The 19553-nt window shown below is 42.2% G+C and overlaps 1 protein-coding gene across 2 annotated transcripts in view; it reads right to left on the minus strand.

Annotated features, from left to right (window-relative positions):
- ZNF366 (zinc finger protein 366) overlaps positions 1 to 12230 on the minus strand; it is a 66521-nt gene extending 54291 nt beyond the window's left edge. For both annotated transcript variants that reach the window (XM_059418040.1, XM_059418039.1), the window contains exon 1: positions 12106 to 12230. The gene's annotated coding sequence lies outside the window, so the exon portion shown is untranslated. The remainder of the gene's footprint in view (positions 1 to 12105) is intronic.
- Between the last annotated feature and the right edge of the window lie 7323 nt (positions 12231 to 19553).

Consider the following 19553-nt stretch of genomic DNA (forward strand, 5'->3'; position numbering starts at 1 on the left):
CTTCTGGTCCAAGTGTAATTAAGGCACTTTTATCATGCATATGGAAACTTGCTCTCTAACTTATGAGGCTCGACCTCGCAGCCTGATGTCAGTCTCTTTGCAGCTTGCCTTTATCACATGGATATAATCGACTCCAGGGATGTAACCTTAGATGTTTCCCTCAGTGATACTGGCTTGGGGGCAGCAGAAATGGCTCCAGTATCTCCATTTGGGTTCTTGGATTTAAAAAAAAACAAGCCATTCCATCACCCCCGGACTCCCAGCTCATGACATTAGTGAGTACATGCAGCTTGATTACCTTCCCTCCACTGCCAGGAAAGTGGGTCCCATGAGCAGGGGAATTCAGATTAATAATTAGAAGGGCTAATATTTATTGAATATTACCATTAGGCAGGCACTGTACTAAGCAATTACATGAATTATCACTGTTACTCTCCACAGTAAATCTTAAGAGGGGGGAGCTGTTTTGTATCTGCCATACAGATGAAGAAATTGGAACTATCCATGTGTTTATTACCACACTGCTGGCAAGCAAGAGGGCTGGGACTTGATTTCAAGCAGTCGCCCTCCAACATGAGTTGTGAGCATTCCTCTGTATTGACTTGTCACTTCTTCCCCACATATGTGCTTGCTGGGATGCCTTGTCACCCTGGTTAATAACCATATTTTCCATGTTGCCAAGACTATGGGGACCTGATACACTGAGACGCACCTGAGCAAGAAAGAACAAAGCCTTGGGTCGTGGCTTTCTGTGTGATAGTCCGTGACATGCTGGCAGTGGGAAGACAGTGGGAATGTAGACAGATGTGAGATGATCATCCTTAAAGAAATTCTCCAAGTACAGAACTTGAAAAGTCAGAAGCATCCTCAGAGAGCAGCTGGTCCAATCCCTTCATCTTACAGATAAGGAACTAGAGGCTCAGACAGTTGCCTACAGTCATGGAGCTGGTGTGGGACTCACAGCTCCCCCCTCTCTCTCCCTCTTCCTCTCTCTTCTCATTTGTTTTGATTGATTACAAAAGGATATTCAGTGAAAATGTTTCCTTTACACTCCTTCCCCCACCCCAGCCATCACACTCGCCTGCCCAAAGGCAAATTCTTTTTTAAAAATTATAATTAATTAATTAGTTAACTGATTTATTTAAGGTTAATTAAGATATACTGTATCATTAGTTTCAGCGGTAAAGGTCAGTGATTCATCAGTTGCCTTTAACACCTAGTGCTCATTACTTCAAGTGCCCTCCTTCATGCCCATCCCCAGTTACCCCATTCTTCTACCCTGCCCCCCTCCCCTCCAGCAACCCTCAGTCTCTTTCCTAGAGTTCAGAGCCTCTCCCTCTCTGTTTTCCTCTTATTTTATTTTTCCTTCCCTTCCCCTATATTCATCTGTTTTGTTCCCAAGGGCAAATTGTATTAGCAGGAGGATTGTATCTTTTTAGAGATATTCTCTGCATACCAAAAATATACTTTTGTTTTTTTTTTTACATAAAAGTGGTAGCATTATGTATACTGGCAGGTGTACAGGTTAGAGGTTGCTCCATTATTACAATGTATAGAACTTCCTCACATTTTCTTTCGCAAATTTGACAGTTTTATTGAGGTATAATTTACATAATATAAAATGCATACATTTCTAAGTGTCAGTGTGATGAGTTTTAGAAAATTTATATAGTTGTACAATCATTACCAAACCCCACTTTTGGAATAATTTCATTACTTCCAGAAAGTTCCATGATGTTCATTTGCAGTCACTTCCAGCTTCCACTTCTAGCCCCTGTCAGCCACTCAGCTACTTTCTCCTCTTTCTAGATTTTTGGGTTTTTCAAAATTTCAAATAAATGAAATCATTCAATGTTTGTTCTACATCTGGCTCCTTAAATTCTATTGCGTCTGGTTTCTTTTCCTTAGCAAGCAGTTTTTGACATTCACCACGTCATTGCACAAAGCAGTAGTCCCTTTTTATGGCTGGGAGGTACCCCACTACATCTACCACCTTTTGTTTCTCTACTCACCAACTGATTGACCTTTGAATTGTTTCCAGTTTGGGTCAAATGAATAAGGATGCTGTGAACATTTGTGTGTGAGTCTTTTATATGGACATGTGATTTCTTTATTAGTGGGTAGTTGCCCAGAAGTAGAATTGCTGGGTTGCATGGTAAGTATAGATTTAACTATTTGAGAAACTGCCAAACTGTTTCCCCAACTAGCAGTACCCTGTCACATTCCCACCTGTCTTAACCCACAGTGGATAAGAGTCTACTTTCTGCACATCCTCAAGAACATTTGGTATTTTTAGTCTTTTTGGTTCGAGACATTTTACTGGATATGTAATTATAGCTCATTATGGTTCTAATTTGCATTTTCTTTATTGCTATTACATATCTTTTCATGTGTTTATTTGCTCTTTATGTATCTTCTGGGGTTAAGTATCTATTCAAAATATTCACCCAGCTTTTAATTGGGTTGTTTGTCCTATTCTTGAGTTAAGTGTTCTTTATATATTCTGGAAACAAGGGCTTTATCAGCTCTATTTTCTTCTCACTTGTTTTATTTTTCTAATGGTGTCTTTTTTTAAAAAATAGCAAAAGTTTGTGATTTTGACAAAGTCCAATTTATCAATTTTTTCATGTATTGTTTGTGCATTTTATGTCATAACTAAGAAATCACTGACTAACCATGGTTACAAAGATTTTCTCCTACATTTCCTTTAAAAATTTTTTATAATCTTAACTCTTACATTTAAGTCTATGATCTACTCTTAGTTAATGTATGTGTGTGGTTTGAAGTAAGAGCCTAAGGTCAGGCTTTCTTTTGCATATAGATATGCAGTTTTTCCAGTGCCATTTGTTTCAAAGATTGTCTTTCCTTCATTGCATTACCTTTACACCTTTGTCACAGTTGAGTGTATACCTAGAATCCATTCCTGGACTTTATTCTATTCATTCATTTTTAGGGCCGCATAATACTCCATTCTAGAGCCATACTGGGCTTAATTTAATCAGTCCCTTATTAATGCACAGTTATGCTTCTTAAACTCCTTTCTCCCTATTTCAAATAATGCTGTGGCAAATATGTTGCATTGTAGGAATGTCTTTTTGCATCTTATATGTATATTGTAGAGTTAATTCCAAGAGAAGTCAGTTTTACATTTTGATAGACATTACCAAATTGCTCCCTACAGTAAGTTTTGCTAGCTCACTATTGCATCAGATGCATGACAATACTCTCCAAATCCCCAGAAACAAATATGCTGATAAATGTTTCATCTTTTGTTTCATCAAGCAGGTAAAAAATAGTATCTCCTAGTTTTAATTTATATATTCTTATTAGGAAGTAGGATAAGTATCTTTCGTAAATTTTAGAGCCGACTATATTTCATTTTCTGTGAAATGTAGTTCATGTCATTTGCCCCTTTCTTGTGATATTAAGTTCCTTGTGATACACATTGTAAGTTTCCCCCAGTTTTGTGTTTGTCTTTCGATCTTATTAACTGAGTTTTAGCCCTATAGAAGCCCTTTATTTTAAGTGATAAAATGTATAATAAATGTTAAAGCTTCTTGGTAAAACCAGATATTCCCTACTCTGAGATTCAAAAAATGAATCTCTCATTTTTTCTTATTTTTAATGTTCCAATTTTTGATTCAGCATTCCCCTCTGATAACATAATGCTGTTTTTGTCATATACTAAATTTCCATATGCATTTGGGCATACTGATCTGCCATCTATTCATGTGTTAATAAGCATACTCAGTCCTCTATTCTCTGACTACTTCTGTCCTGTGTTCCTTGTATCTTCAAAATGACAATTAGTGAATGAAAACTTTTAAGAATTGTTTGTATTAACACTTGGTCCTTTCTCAACTTCTCTCCTGCTGTTACTAGCTAACAAAATTCAAACTCTTTCTAATACTCCTATTAGGAAAATATAATTGGGATAGTAGGTCTGTTTGGAAGTCTAGGGGATTAATAATGAGATAACTACATTTTTGAGTCAAATAAATAAATTGGTACTAATCTGTGGTTTCCTTCTAGAACAATGATTTGGGATAGGCTATGTGTCTCTCTGTGTGTATGTTTATACACATGTGTGTAATCCTCTGTACCATAAGCAGAAGAAGTAGCACTTTGTTAAGTAAACCAAACCCCCCATCTCCCCACCCCAAAATCCATAGTGGTCGAGAAAACAAGTCTGTCACTTTATGTTCTAATCATTCTGCAATGGGATGTGCTCATGGTTCAAGGTCCTTCCCAGCTTCATGGATTAATATGTAATGCCAAAATTCCTCCCCTAGAAGGATCAGAAGGAACACAAAGGAGCCAATGTAAGCCATTGTAAAGAGTGGGGGGTCTGCGCCCTTAGAGGTTGTAAAGACACACTAGATAGGATTTCCTTCTTCAAAATGACACAGTACTAGGCTATACCATGTCCCCAAACTGGGCTTTCCACTCCTCTCCAGCATGGCTACTCAAACCTGGGGCCTGGGCTATAGTCAGGAGATAAGAACTCTCCCCCCTGGGGACCTAGACAGAGCCAGAGATGGGTCATTGTGCTGAGTTTGGACTGGGTGGCAGGAACACTGCGGACGAAGTCGGAGGAAACACTGACTTGCTTACTGCATTACTAGATGTCTCCTGAGCATCAGAAAAGATGGTGCTCCAAATAGTCCCTCCTTACCCACCTCTCTGAAAAAAACCTGGTAGAAGGAGAGATTCTGCACATACCTAGGAGTAACTGTGTGGAACTTTTTGAATGTTGCTCACCCTAAAAGTTCAAGGTCTAGTATTTCAGGAAGCCCGTCTTGATAGATTAAGCATTGTTCTCATTAACACCTTAAAATTGTTCTCATTAGCACCTGGATATATATATTTAGTATATCATATGTATTTCTATATTTTTATTATATGTATATATTTAGTAAAAAAAATATATACACACACACACACACACACACACATATATGATAATGCTGGAAGATCTCTTTCTTTCTTTCTTGACTGAAAAAATCCTCCAGTGGAGGGGGCATTTACTGGGGGTGGGAGGATCCACTGTGCTGTGGGGAAGAAAGCTGCCTGAACTAGAAAAACAGCCAGAAACAAAGTGGTGGTGTACTGCGGTGGGTGTTCCATAAAACAGAGCTGAAAACGTGAAGTTCTCCGTCTCCCTGCACTTCCTGTGGAAGAAGGCCAGAGGGCCTTGATTAAGGGGGAGAAGCCACCATCTCCATCCAGGCAGAGGCCTGGACGAAGCAAACCAGAGGCTATTCCGGTCCTCTCCCTCACTCTCTTCCGGCCCTGCTTCCTTTCCCCACCCCTCCAACAATACCCCCTCTTGATTTCTGTTCCAAGACAGAACGGTGAGTCCCCATGAAAAGGAAACTTGAAGGATTCTTTCCATGAAGTTTTCTAACTGGGCAGAGTGAGGTGTGTGTGTTGGCATCTGCTCCTTGGCAGGGATGCTGGAGACCCCAGAGGCCCCCATCCTTTTCCCTGAGGCAGACTCAAGGCAGGTAGCAGGGTTTCTTGTCCCCATTCTCCAGCAGTCAATGGAAGAAGCTGGTAGAACACCTCTTCTTCCTGGAAGCACTCTGAGCTTACTCTCTCTGGTATGGTTTCTTTAAAAAAAATTTTTTTCAAGCTGCTGAAAAGCTGCCTTTCTTTGGGGGCTGATGTCACCCCAACTACTCCTCATGGGACTTCCTTATCCTGAGCTAGTAGCTTATGGAATAGGCAGACCGTTGGCCCCCTTCCCAGCTTCATTAGATTTGGGGAAGGCCTAGAAATCTGTGCCAGGTGATTCTGATGTTTGGTGCTCAGAACCCACTTGAAAAACAATACCCCAGACCTATCTCTTTGAGATTATCAGGGTCCCTTGATGTGGAGCTGACCTGCTTGGTGTGACCATAAAAATCATGCCTAATGTAGCCGAGAGTTGCATAGACTCAAGACTTGTCCAATAACCACTGTAATCACTCTCCAGGAAGGAGTTCTGTTGTCTCAATAAAGTCAAGGTTAACAAATGGCTTTTGTAACTCTTTTGAACAGGGACCTACATTCTGAAATCACTCCATATACAATAGGCCAAACCCCTAATGTAGTGCTGCTCAAACTTGAATGTGTATCTTAATCCCATGGAGGTCATGTTAAGATACTGATTCAGATTCAAGAGGTCTGGGATGGAGCTGGGGGTTGTGCTTTAACAGACTCCCAGGCGATGCCATGCTATTGATGAGGAGCATGACCTTCAGGGAAACTTAATTTTTTAAAAATATTATTAGCTGCAGATAACTTTTTCTCCTTGATGAGAAACCCGACACAAGCAATGTCAATTTAGTGACCTTGAGTAAATCACTTACTTTCTCTAATTTATCTGTTAAACAAGGTGGTTGTCTTTCCTCATTTCTGAATTGAGAGCAACAAAGCACTAACTTCTTAGAATGGGAAGGTGAGGTGAAATGATGTATATACAGTTCTTAGCAGGCTCCAAACTTGGAAATGACTCCTCTCTAAATGTTGCCGTTGGTGGTAGGGGGTGACGGTGGTGCTCATTCTGCCATTTTAACCTGTGGCCATCATAGAATGAGGTCTAAGTGAGGCCGTAACATTACAGAAAAATAGCATGGGTCAAAATTGCCTTTGTGTGCTCTGGTCCTTGGCTTTATCAGTGTGAACAGAAAGAGATTTTTCAGTTCCTACTGCAAATGACAGAAACCTTAGACCTCATGAGCCCCTTGTTGTTGTTATACTTATATTTACACTTTAAATTGGCCAAAAAAGTACAGATATGTCTCTATCCTGTGTTGGTCCATTTGATCATCTCTACTGCCTGCTTATATAAAGGAAAGGGTATTGTGCACCCCAAGGAGATCACATTTCCCTTCCTGAATTCACCCCTTCATGTTTGTGTAAACTCAGCCCGAGTGACATCCCTTTACTTGAATTTACAACCCTGCCTATAAAAAAAACAGAGAGCCCTGAGCATTTCCTACAAGGCTAATTCTGGCCCCCAGCTCTTCCAGCCAAGGAAAAACAAACCATCTCTCTCTCTCTTTCTTTCTCCAAAAACAATTTGCTAACCCATCATCTGCCCAGAAAACAAATGGAAAATAAAATGCGACCGACAGTCTTCTTTGTGGATCTGAGAAATGTTGATCTCCCACGAGCGAGTAGGTGGGGTCCTTGCTGAGATGACACCTTAATACACATAAGTATAGCAGCGCCACATACATAATGGTGGAACAAGCCATAATTGCAGTCAGTTGAGGCCGGGAAGAAATATGTCAGGCTGGCAGTTTGCCATCGCCTAGACCCTAAAAAAGTTTGGTGAACTTTTTTTACTTACTAGCCACTGCATTTGGCTTTATGTAAACATAGCATATTTCACTCTATAGCCCATTTAAGTATTAAGTTATCTATTCAACAAATATTTATTGTGCAGCTGTTAGATGCCGTGTGTTTTTCTAGGCCCTGAGCACATCGCAGTGAACAGGTGAGGTCCCTATACTCATGATGTCTATTTTCTGGTGAACTCCTATCTTACACGTATCTCCTGATGAAGACATGTTCTTATTCCTTTATCTGAATGTCTTTGTTTTTCCCCCAAAGTATTTGTTATTGAATGGTCAAAAGTGAGCAGCCATTATTAGGCTAGCTGCTTCTAAGAGTGCTGTTGTGTCTCTCCTGTCTCTCTGTTCCTATCAGATGGAGACCTGCATCCCTTGCTACTCCACTTTATTAGGTATAAACTTAGAAAAAAATTGAGTGATGTAGGTAGAAACAAAATCAAGAAAATCAGAACAATTTCTTCTTTAAGTTGCAGGTTTTCCTTATAATTAAAGCAGATTTAACATGGCTTGCATGTGCTGGTTTTTCAAACACCAGTATCATTCTTTTGCCTTTCCATGTCACCACTAACTTAGGGACGAGGATCTGATGTCTGAAATAAGCTCGGCAAGCACACACTTTCAAAACGCAAAAACAAATCAAAAAGTCTATGAGATTGAAACTAAGAATAATTTTTAAAACTTGAATAGAAAAATTTAGTGTCTGTTTTTCTTGACTAAATATACAATGCATGCTCACTGTAAGAGGAAAATATTATAGAAATGCATAAATCAAAAAATGCTATGCATGCAATATTATAGTATTTATACACCTAAGCAATTGCTCTCTTTGTGATTTATATATGGTTATAGAACTCTGATTAGTCTCAACAGATTGTTTGGCTAGCATATTTCTTACTTTATAAGACTAACAGCTTCTAGAATTACAATTGATCAATTGAAAACTAATTTCTGGAAAAAATATGTGATGCCAAATAGGAATCCCACTTAAAAGGAATTCCACTTAAAAGATACATTTTTATTTAATGTCAGTGCAATCCTGAAGAAAACAGAACAAGACACTTACCATTTGTTTAGAAAATCATAGGATGTTGGTATCATATCTCACAGATCACCCACTGCAGTGGGCAGGGAAGAAGAGTGTAAACAAGCACCCCGGTAAATTCTGATGCACACTGAACCCACACAGACCACCCTGAGAATCACCGATTTTGTTTGATTCCATCATTTTGGAGACAAGAAAACTGAGGTCCAAGCAAGTAAAGAAACCTTCCAGGTCCCACATACAGGGAATGGTGGAGGTCAGACGAGAACAGAACCCAAGTGCTGTGACTCCTAGTTTGCTCCTTGTTCCATTACTGAAGTCACATTTGAAGGTACCTTTTGCGCAGTATGTAGAACACCCCAACCTCAGGTGGCTCTCCAAAGATTAAGTTGTTCAAACAAGTCTTTACTGTATCAGAAATCCAACAAAAGAATCTTAAAGTTTCGCGTTATAAGTGACAGATTTCTGGTCGTTGCTGTGGTTGTACGTTTTCTTTGGGAAAGTAGAGAGGGAGGTTTAACCAAGACCTAAGCTCAAGTATCTTTATTACTTGGCAAATTAATCAGCATGTATGTATTAAAGTTTAAAGTGAGAGAAAAACAGCAGTTGGATGAACCACACCCCCCACCCACCTCCAGCCACCGACGCACACTAGGGTGATAATGGTGTTCTTATTATCCACGTGAAGTTAAGTAGCTCTTTACGAAAATGTTTAGGGAGAGAGATCACCAAGGGTGCCGCCCTCAGTAGGGAGACAACATGTCATTTCAAGTCCTTTCTCTGTGGCTGAGTCATGGTACTGCCACGATGGTCTCCAAAAAAACGTGTCTCCAGCCCTCCATGGCCAGGGAAAAGGTCACCAACCACACAGAGATCAACGGTTTAGGGAAGTAGGTGAAAAGGAGAATAGAACATCTACAGTATAATTGCAGTCTCTTCTAACACTCATCTAAGCTGAAAACTTTTATTCCAGGGCAACCTTTCCCCTGCATCAAGCTCTGCTGAACAAAGCCGGCATTTTAATGGGGTTAAATCTGGTGTTTCTGCCATGAGCGGAAATGAACATCAAAACATTCAGCTCTGTCTTCCTTTATCTTACAAGAATTTGGGGTTCAAGATACCTTCACTAAATGTGGGCCCAACTCTAAAGCTGCGAAGAGGAATTTTGTTCTGATAGATCCTTGTCACAGTATTGACCAAAGATAATGACGACAGATTATGGAAGAAGTGTTCTATTCACCACATCTTCAAAAATACAGTACCCTTAAGTAATATATGAAAATTTAAAAAATTACAGGTGGTATTGATTGACCCGCTACTTGCCCGCTCCTTGCCATGCGTTGTCCATAATTGCCACGGTTGATTGCATTACATACATAATCTTATTTAATCCTCACAAGTCTATTACATGGATGCAAGTTTATACTTAAGGAAACTGAGGCTTAGGGGGGTGAACAACCTGTCCTAAGTCCGGTCCATAGTCAGCAAGTGACAAAGCTGGAATTCAAACCCAAATTTGTAGGACAACAAAGTCCGTGCTTTTGAGGCTCTAATTTGATTCACATTGCAGCACGAAAACCTACAGGACACATCCTAACATAATTTAACACTTATTTGACAAATTTGTAATTAGATGCACAGTTTTGACCCAAATAAATTAACAAAATCTTCTTTGCATCAAATTCTGAATCATTCTGAGCAGGAGTTCCCCTGATGATATCACAAAAGAGCCTCCGATGACCCCAAAGAAGAATCACACAGTGGAAGTTTCCATAAGCACCAACTCCCTGGAGTTGAGTGGAGACAGATTGGTAGCAACTAGACTAAATGGCTTTTCTCTTTATGTAGATGAAATTTTCCCCCAACATCAAACTAATATTCTCATTGCACTGGATTAACAACTTAAATGGAAATAATCCATATTTTTTCTTCTAAAGAAGAGAACATATCCCGAGCTCCTTAACCTCAGGCCACAGTGAAGATGCATGCTAGAAGTGTGGCTGTTTTCTGCGCCTTTGGCATCATACCCACATTTTACCTTGCTTGTCTTCAGACAGGGTGACCCTGCCATCATTTTTTGTCATACTGTATTGCATCTGATGCTTTTATTCAATAACCAAACTGCAGAACATTCTATGTTGTTCTAATTAAGCACAAAATTAAGTATGTTATCAAGAAAAAATGAAACCGAAAGAAGCGAGTCGAGATCACAACACAGAGTCTTCTCCTGGGGTCACAGTTGCTGACAAAAGGTGCAAAATGCCCAAGTCGGTATGTCCTGGCTAGCCTTTGACCCCAAAGATCTATGAAATGGGGTGGTGGCTGGAAGCCCCTTTCAAGTGTTATTAGAATAATTTTGCATCCCGAAGCAGGCAAACGCTAATCAAGCTTGTTTTACATTGCTCATTTTACAGTGCTCATAAGGAAAGCCTCTTGAAAAAAGGAGAAGAAAAAAGAAATCTCACTAATGGAACAAAACGTCCATTACAGCTTGGTGGCAGCACATTTTCTGAGTCTCATTAAGATGATGGCTCAGTTCTGAGTAAAGATTAATTACTGGGCTGTAGTTCATGTGCAGTCTGGCCAAATTAATCTGTAAATGAGAGACTGGTTGTTTTTAGTGTACTCTTCACTTTCTAGGTTCTTTCCCTAAGTTTTATAGAAATGAATATTCCAAAAACTGCATGATCTTTGTCTTTCATCCACTCAACACCTCTCTGAATTAAATGGCTAATATTAGTAATTATACAAAGTCTTTCCGAGTGACCTTGCTGGCCTATTTTTGACAGTGTGCTCTTGACTCCCTCATGGCTTGCCATGATGAGTTCTTGGTAACATTATCCTTTCTGACAAGTTTAAGTGAAGCAAGTTAGACTTTTCAAAACTAGCTGTCTGCATAAGCTTGACCAGTTTGCTCTGTTCTATCTGGTGCTTGGAAAACCAGGAGCTGGGTGAGTATTTTTCGATCGCGTCTGTAGCTTAGTTTTTTGCTCCTCCTGTCAGAAAAGATCAATCTTAATCCTATTCTAGCCACATGTTGTTTTCCAAAACTAAAGCTATATGCCCCCCAAATCTTTGCCTTCTTTCCTGTGGCAGGTGATATCTTCCATTGACAGGGGTAATACATTTACGCTCAGTCCACATGTGGGAACTGAACACATAAGCATGTGGTACAATTCAAAGTGACATTCGTTTCTTTTTCCTCCAGCCTCAGTGATGCAGAATAACAGTTATAACTTAACATTCTTTTGGGGGGAAGAGTGTTCTTGAATGGAAAGAAAAGAACAAGAGAAGGCCACCCTCAATCCAGACAACAAGTAACAAAAGCCCTAGCGCAAACCACAGCTTAGCAGACCCCCTCAAAAGTTTCCCAGGACATAGCACTGAGGAACACTGAACCCTCCAGTAAGACACATCACACACTCCAGTGGCTCCAAGCTAGCCCAGCCACGCTATCTGTACCCAAAATCAGGTCTAAAACACTGTCCTCCTTAGCCCCAGTGCAATTTTATTTCCAGTTCTGCCGGCCTCAGCTCTGCAAAGCATCTGTATCCTCTTAAAAAATATATATATATAAGCTTAAATTCTGGGCCATCCATCAGTCATACCTTTTGATTAAGGATTATACCCAGCAAGGCATTTTCTGTTGGAGGTGCCCACAGCAGTATCCATCCCAAGGACATTGAAATGGAAGTAGAAATGATTGCATGGGTAACTTACCAGCTCCTGAGTCTGAATGGCTGCAGCAGCCCCCGTGCTTTACCTGATCCCTTGCTCTCTCTGTCTCTCTCCCTCTCTCTCTCCCTCTTTCTCTTGTGTACAGATTGCAGGGAACTTAAAGAACTCGCAGGGACAATGTTTCAAATGACTTAAGAAAGAGAACAGGAACAATACTTCGTTCTCTTTTTCTCAGATGAGTACCTTCGGGAAGAAGGAAGGAAGGGAGGGGAGAGGGAGGAAGTCAACAACCCTTTGCTTTCCTGAAAAAAAATAAGGAAACAGAAGATAGACATCTCATTTTCTCTTAAACAAAATGTTGGAAGGGGCAAAAAAAAAAAAAAAAAAATCTTTGAAAAAAAGGAATTCCTCAAATATACCCCCCCTACCTCACCCCGCCCCCTCAACCCCGAGAGGTTTAAAGAGATGAAAAGCCTTACTGGCCTGTCCTGTCCAAACAAATGGTGTTCCAGAAAGGCAGGCTCTCCTGAGCTTGTAGCCTCTGCTATCTGGTTTGCAGAACTGACACAGCCAAAAGGGAACAAATCATTTCACGTTGCCTCTGAGCAAAGGCACTGTTGGTCGGTTGTGTTACCCGAGGCGAATCTGCAGCCGGTGAGGCTGGGCAGGGTGCTGGTCAGTCAGGACATCTGGCTCTTCTTGGGCTCTTTAAAACACCACATTGCTACCATTTTGTAGCCCAACTGCAGATCCTTAGACATCTTCCAGGAACAGAGCAGATTCATGTACTAGTTCCTGAGAGCTCTCTGCAGCCAACACCAAGGCAAGCTTCCATGTTTGTTGATATGTTCAAAAAGAAAACAAAACAAAACCAAAAAGCCACCCACCCATACTGCCACTGGACATAGTTAGCTCATGTTGGACTTTGTCACCTCTGGAAAAACTGAAAGGCAATTTCTCATTTGTTTTCAAAACACAGTGAAGCAGCCTAGGTCTTGGATAAGCCGGCCAGTTGTTGAAAAGGGAAGGGGAGGCTGACTAGAAGGAGTGAGGACATGGAGGGAATATCCTTTAACAAGCAAGAGGTGCGTGGTAGTTCAGTGGGTCAGCGTGAGCTCCGGTTAGAGGAGGGGCGCTCTGATTGTGTTGTGTATCTTGTACCTTTCATTCATCTGGTTAAGACCATTTTCACCGCAAACGGGAACCGGCAGTTATGTGGACCTTCGTGGCAGCAGAAGAAAAACCAGCTTCAAAGAACTTCCTCATTTCACTCAGTTGTGAAAAAATAGGGTGGAGAGTCACACCTGATCACAAGGACCAATTAAGGTGAATTCAGGGAAAGGGGGATTGCGATTCAGTGTCTCCGACTTTTATTGGGTTCAGTGGTGAATAGGGTTACTCTTTTACAATTTTCTTCCCCCATTAATTTATCTGTGTATCTATCCATCCATCCTTCCATCTATCTGCATATGTGTGTTACTCAGTAGGTTTATTCGAACCAGAACTATCTTCTACCTTGTATTGCCCATGGCACCCCTCCTGGCACAACACAGGGATTTCTGGCCTGGGTCCCCCAGCCCCATCCGCACAGGAGAAAACTCATACCCAGAGAAGAGTCTGTCCCACTTGCCCGAGGTCACGCACATCAGGGGCAAAACCCAAAACGCTCCTCTGTCTCCTGAGTCAGCTCCAGGGCCCTGGGCCCCCTGCTGGCCTTCCTCTGCACCCTGCCTTTGCAGAAAGGGGAAAGAAAATCACAGAGAGAGTCTGAGAAGGCAGAAGAGAAGCGTGAGAGCATGGAGCGGAGAAGGGATAGGTGCGGGGATTTTTTACAGGACTGGCAGCCTTGGGGGCAGACGCTGGAGCGCTTGTGAGCGTCAGGAAGCCCCGTGCTGGGATGTGCACGGAAGTAGGTGGGGGTGAGGTGAGGGTGAGTGGGGAGAAGTAGGCAGAGGCTGGGCTGGGTTTCTGTGGCATCGCTCAGCAGAGGCAGTGAGGGCACTTGGAGGAACAAGGAGGAACAAGGCTGCAGAGCCCTGGCAGGAGTGAAGATGTGTCTGATCACCTGAAGAGCCAGGGACAGCAACAGGCCCCTTTTCCTTATTGTTCTTCCTCCTGTGGTCTCAGGCAAGGCCAGGGCTGAGCCCCAGGAGCCCAGTCAGAGGCCAGAGGATTTCCCTTTCAAGTCTGCAGAATGTGGGAACTGTCACGTTGAGGCCTGTTGTTTTCTGCAGGCCAGCTGACCCGCCCAGAGACAGGCTGGCCTGGCCGGGGCCATGTGCCATCCCAGCCGCGCGGCCTTGCTGTAACGGAGCGGTGTCCGGTCCAGACCCGCCACATCACCTCTGGAAAACCTGGAAGGCCGTGTCTTGTGTTTTCAAAATGTCTGAATATGCCTGCCGCAGTTTCCGAAAAAGAATTCTCAGTCTTGCCCGTGCCAAGCCCATCCACGCACAGGCCTCGTTGTAACCCAGCCTGGGAGGCTCACATTTCGGAAAGGCTTCTCCCTCCTTCCCTGCCCTGCCAGGCACATCAAGAGTCCTCCTGTGGTACTTGGAACATCTCCCACCATGTGTCTAGAAGCTGAAACTCCCGAGTCTCCCCCGTATCAGGTCTCACAGGAGAAATTTCTAACCAGGCAGCTCAAGCTGGTGAAGCTTCCTGCCCCGCTGTCTCACAGCTTCTTGGGGTTTTGACTGAAAGTGAAGGGAATGGATACGCGAACCCCAGACAACTGAGGGAACACATGTGTAGAAATGGAATATGGCTCGGTCACACACCTCTCAGGTAAGCCCCACATGGCACTGGTTACTGTGGAGAATGTTTGAGTAGAAAGAGGACTGCAAGACCCTGTGACGGGATCAGAGGACAAGAAGAAAAACCAAGATGTAAAATTCAGTGAGGCCAAGGCAGTGACCCAGGACTCAGAACCAGCACAACAGAAACACGAGCTCTACGCAAAATGGCTTCACAATTGGCAAGCATCCTCTTTCGTACGTCTCCAAGCTTCTGGTTATCCGGAACTCTGAGACTATCTATTGACCCCAGGACTAACTTGACCCCAATCATGGAAGGTGAGGAAATGAAGGGTGGACTGAAATATAGCATATGGTCAGAACAGTGCACAAAAAATAAGTACATGTTACTAAACTTTCACAGAATGAACATATCTGAGTAACAGAAATGGAAGGAAATCTCCCCCCCCTCCCCGACCCCTGCCCTTTGGTGTTCCAGCCACTACCTTCCTTCAGGGATCACATGGTCCTGACATCTCACGCTGGTATAGATGGGAATTACCTGGTTTTGAATTTGCATAACAGATGATATCAGATTGTAGTTCTGTTTTGGGTTCCCCTCCCCCAATATTTGTGACTTTCACCCCTATTTTAGAGTGCAGGTGTGGCTCATTCGTTCATATTTTTAGAGAGTATTTTATTTTGTGACAGTACCGCAGTTAATACATCCACTCTACTGCAGATGGACATTGGGTTGTTTCTAGTTTGGTACCATTACAAGTGGGCTGCCAGGAATTCCTGTCCTTGCCAGGTGTCTTTTAAAATGTCCGATACATGAATCACCTCCCTCTAGGACAATTGTCCATACGCGATTCACATCGTTTTTGCTTGATTTTGTTTTGTTTTCTTTTGTTGTTTGTTTGGTTTTGGTTTTTGGCATTTGCTCCCTCTCACATGAGATGCATGGCATAGTTTTTTTATGGGTTTTTTTTTTTTTGGTTTTTGTTTTTAAATTCAAATGAATTCAGTTTAAGGAGTGATGCCCTTGGAGATAACTGGCAGAGTTCCTGAGCAGCTCTGGAAGGGCTTGCGGAGCTGGAGCTCTGACTTCCTCCTGCAGCCTGAAGATGCTGCTCTGAGTCAGGCTCCATTGACTCACCCTCTCCCTTCCACATTCCCCATCTCGGCTTTTTACGGACATGCTAAGTTTCATCCTATCAGTGCATAGAAGAGAGGGCTTAGTCCTGGGCCTGAAACTGCCTTCACGCTTCCTTTTATCTTTGATTCATTCTCTTCATCTTGCCAAGCCCCAACATCCTCCAAATCTCAAGTCTCAAAACATGAGACCATTCATTCCTTTCGTTCTTTTTAGTTTTTTTTTCTGCATATAAAAATGATACGAAGGATTTATTTAAACAAGTTATTGACGTTAAAGTCTTTTTTATGCTTCTAGTTTCTTCATTTGACAAAGCGGAGATAATAACACAATACCTAGTTTTCATAGTATTAGGAGCAAAGAAGAGGAATAGTTAATATCTTTCACATACTCACCAAGCACCAGGCCCCGTTCTAATAAACACACTACATGCCATAACGCAGCTATCACACTGCCCTATGAAGTAGGTGCCCTTACTGTCTTTTCCCTTGTCTTTTTTGATAGATGAGGAAACAGGCATGGAGAAGTTCTCCCCCAACATCACATGATGAGTAAGATTTCAAACCCAGGGAATTCAGACCTTGAACCCCAATTCTAACTTGCCCTGCCCTCTAACCAAACACTTCTTATCACATCGTGAATGGCCCTTCAGACTGGAGAGTAACATGCTTTATGACATAAAAGGTAAAAATGCATGGCACAGAGGCTCTTTATGCAATCATTTGGTGAGTGTGTCTTATAGACCAGAAAACCCTGTGCTAGATGTGGTTCATGTGCTTCTGGATTTCACAGCCTGGCAGAGGAGAGACCCAGAAAAAAACTGAACGGGTTGTACCTGAATGTGTAAATAATTACAGTTGTGGTCAGTCCTCTGAAGAAGAAGTAGAGGAGTTAAGAGCGCTTGAAGTCTGGTACTAAATCTGGACAAATGGTCAGGGAAGGTCCTCATAAGAAAATGACATGTAGGGGCGCCTGGGTGGCTCAGTGGGTTAAGCCTCTGTTTTTGGCTCAGGTCATGATCCCAGGGTCCTGGGATCGAGCCCCACATCAGGCTCTCTGCTCAGCAGGGAGTCTGCTTCCCCCTCTCTTTCTGCTTGCCTTCGCCTACTTGTGGTATCTGTAATATAAATAAAATCTTAAAAAGAAAAGAAAAGAAAATGACATGTAAACTGAGACCTGAAGATTGAGCAGGTGTGTGCCAGACAGAGATGGGGCGGCAGCTTACACAGGGGGCAGCCCGATAGATCTGAGTTTGGATTTGGGACCTGATGCTAAGATGGATGAGAAATCATTGGCGATTTTACAGAGAGGAATGACATCATCAGACTTGTATTTCAGAAAGCCTATTGTGGTCCCTGTGCAAGGGATGGATTTTAGAAGGGCAAGAGTGGGAGAAAATGATCAGTTGTGAAGTCTCATCTAAATGTGACCGTGCCATCAAGAGCCTATCCAGAGATGTCGTTGGGCTTGGCAATGCCCGGAGAGGTCATGGGATGATAAGATGTGAGAGCTATGCTGATATATTGTATGACAAGAGGATGTTGGAAAATGAATATTGACAGTACCTGGCACACAGACAGCTGACTTATGAAAGATTCATACTCCTGAAGGGCAACACATTCTACCATGTCCCCACCCTTATCCTCAATTTCTGGGAACCTCCAAAGCTGAGTACCTACCTGCCTTGCTCCAGCCCAGCCTCCTGGTCTGCTTGTCTTGCTGTCACTGGCCTAAGAGGAATCCCCATGCCTCAATTTCTTAACATTCACCCAAAAAAGGTCCTTCTCCTCTAGCATATACCCAGTGCTGTCACTGAAAACTTGTGGCTTCAGACGGGGCCCAGAGGGAATGAGTTTGAGGGATGGAGTAGAAGAACTCAGTGTCCGAACTGCTAGGGTTGGGGAAAATGTGTTCTAGGTATTCCATGTTAGAATCCGGGCTGACATTTTCTAAGGAAGTCTGTTATAGGTGACAGATTGGTAGCATTAGGATTTATTTCCAGCGTATAATGGGTCTTACGGTCTGGCCTGTGGACTAAACACCAAGGAACATGTGCTGTCTATGGGAAAGTGCATTCTGAGCTCCAGAAGTCTGATGCAAGCAAATGGGCATTGTTAATTTAAGGAATGGCAGTAGTTGTGTTAAAAGAAACTGTGGGTTCATTATTTTGCTAGAGATAGGCACGCCTTCTCCTCCAGTATTCATTTCCACAATTCCGTAAAGCTCATCCTTTCAGCTTTCCTCCAGAGGGAACACAGAGGCCTTTTTCTCCACATACAGGTTCTCTCCAGGCATCCTAAAATTGTACGTGGCTGTGGCACTCAAGGGACAAGAAATAGCTCTCTTTATATTTATAAATTGAGTTAAATATGATAAAGCTGGCTTAACAATTCTATATCAATTTTCATGGCTCTCAGGCCCTTCTTTAGGTTGTAACTTCCACAGTCCTAGGAAAAGCACTGAAACTTGATATATGTTGGCTGATTCATTCCCCTCAGTGGTGGCTGATTGTGCTTGGGGCTCTAGGTCCTCAGGACCAAATTCTGTGCAGGAACAGCAACCAAATACTCCAAGACCGTATTGACTAATGCCCAGATCTCTGGTTACCCTTGTCATCTCTACAGCCCTACATTACCCTTGTCATCTCTACAGCCCTGCATAGGTAAGATCCAAGGGTTGCTGCTATTCTATGAAAACCTACACCCTGACTCATTTCCTGATCTTCTGGGACCCAGCTCATACTGGTGGTCAGGCTTTTCTCTCCCTCAATGCCATTGCCATACTTTTCAGCCTCCTTGGACCTAGACCAGTGATAAACCCAAATATTAAATGAACCACAGATCAGTGCCTCCTGCATAATACAAGAGGGTGTGGTAAGGAGCATGGCAAATTGAAGGGTCCATGTCCCATCTAAAGTGTTTTGTGACCATGTGAGAACATAGGCCTAATGGGACTGGATCATCTTATTTTAAAAAATAAAAAAATCTAAATTTTGATGTGGAATCTCTTAGTTTTAAGATTTTAGAACTGAAAACATTGTTTTTAAAAGATAGTAAGGGATTATTAATTTGAGGGGGTGATAATGTAATGGTGGTTTTGTTTTTAAAGTTTATAGGGAAGTATTAGCAGATGAAACTGCTGATTTGTTTTAAGATTCTACAAAAAAAAAATTTTATATGAGAAAGGAACCTAAATTTGATGGTCTTTTTTTTTTTAGACTTTTTTTTTTTTTTTTAAAGATTTTATTTATTTATTTGACAGAGAGAGGTTACAAGTAGGCAGAGAGGCAGGCAGAGAGAGAGAGAGAGGAGGAAGCAGGCTCCCTGCTGAGCAGAGAGCCCGATGCAGGACTCGATCCCAGGACCCTGAGATCATGACCTGAGCCGAAGGCAGCGGCTTAACCCACTGAGCCACCCAGGCGCCCCTTGATGGTCTTAAAATACGTCTATGATATGCCTCTTTTTAAGAGAAGATGGAGCCCAATTTTCCACCCTTGGAGATCTAATCACTTGGACTTAGTGATTTGTTTCTAAAAACAGAATAAGGCAGATGTACTGGGGAAGGACTTAGAAGACCCATCATAAAAGGCATTAAGGTTT

This window comes from Mustela nigripes, chromosome 12 (genome assembly GCF_022355385.1).
Source record: "Mustela nigripes isolate SB6536 chromosome 12, MUSNIG.SB6536, whole genome shotgun sequence".
Taxonomy (NCBI): Eukaryota; Metazoa; Chordata; class Mammalia; order Carnivora; family Mustelidae; genus Mustela; species Mustela nigripes.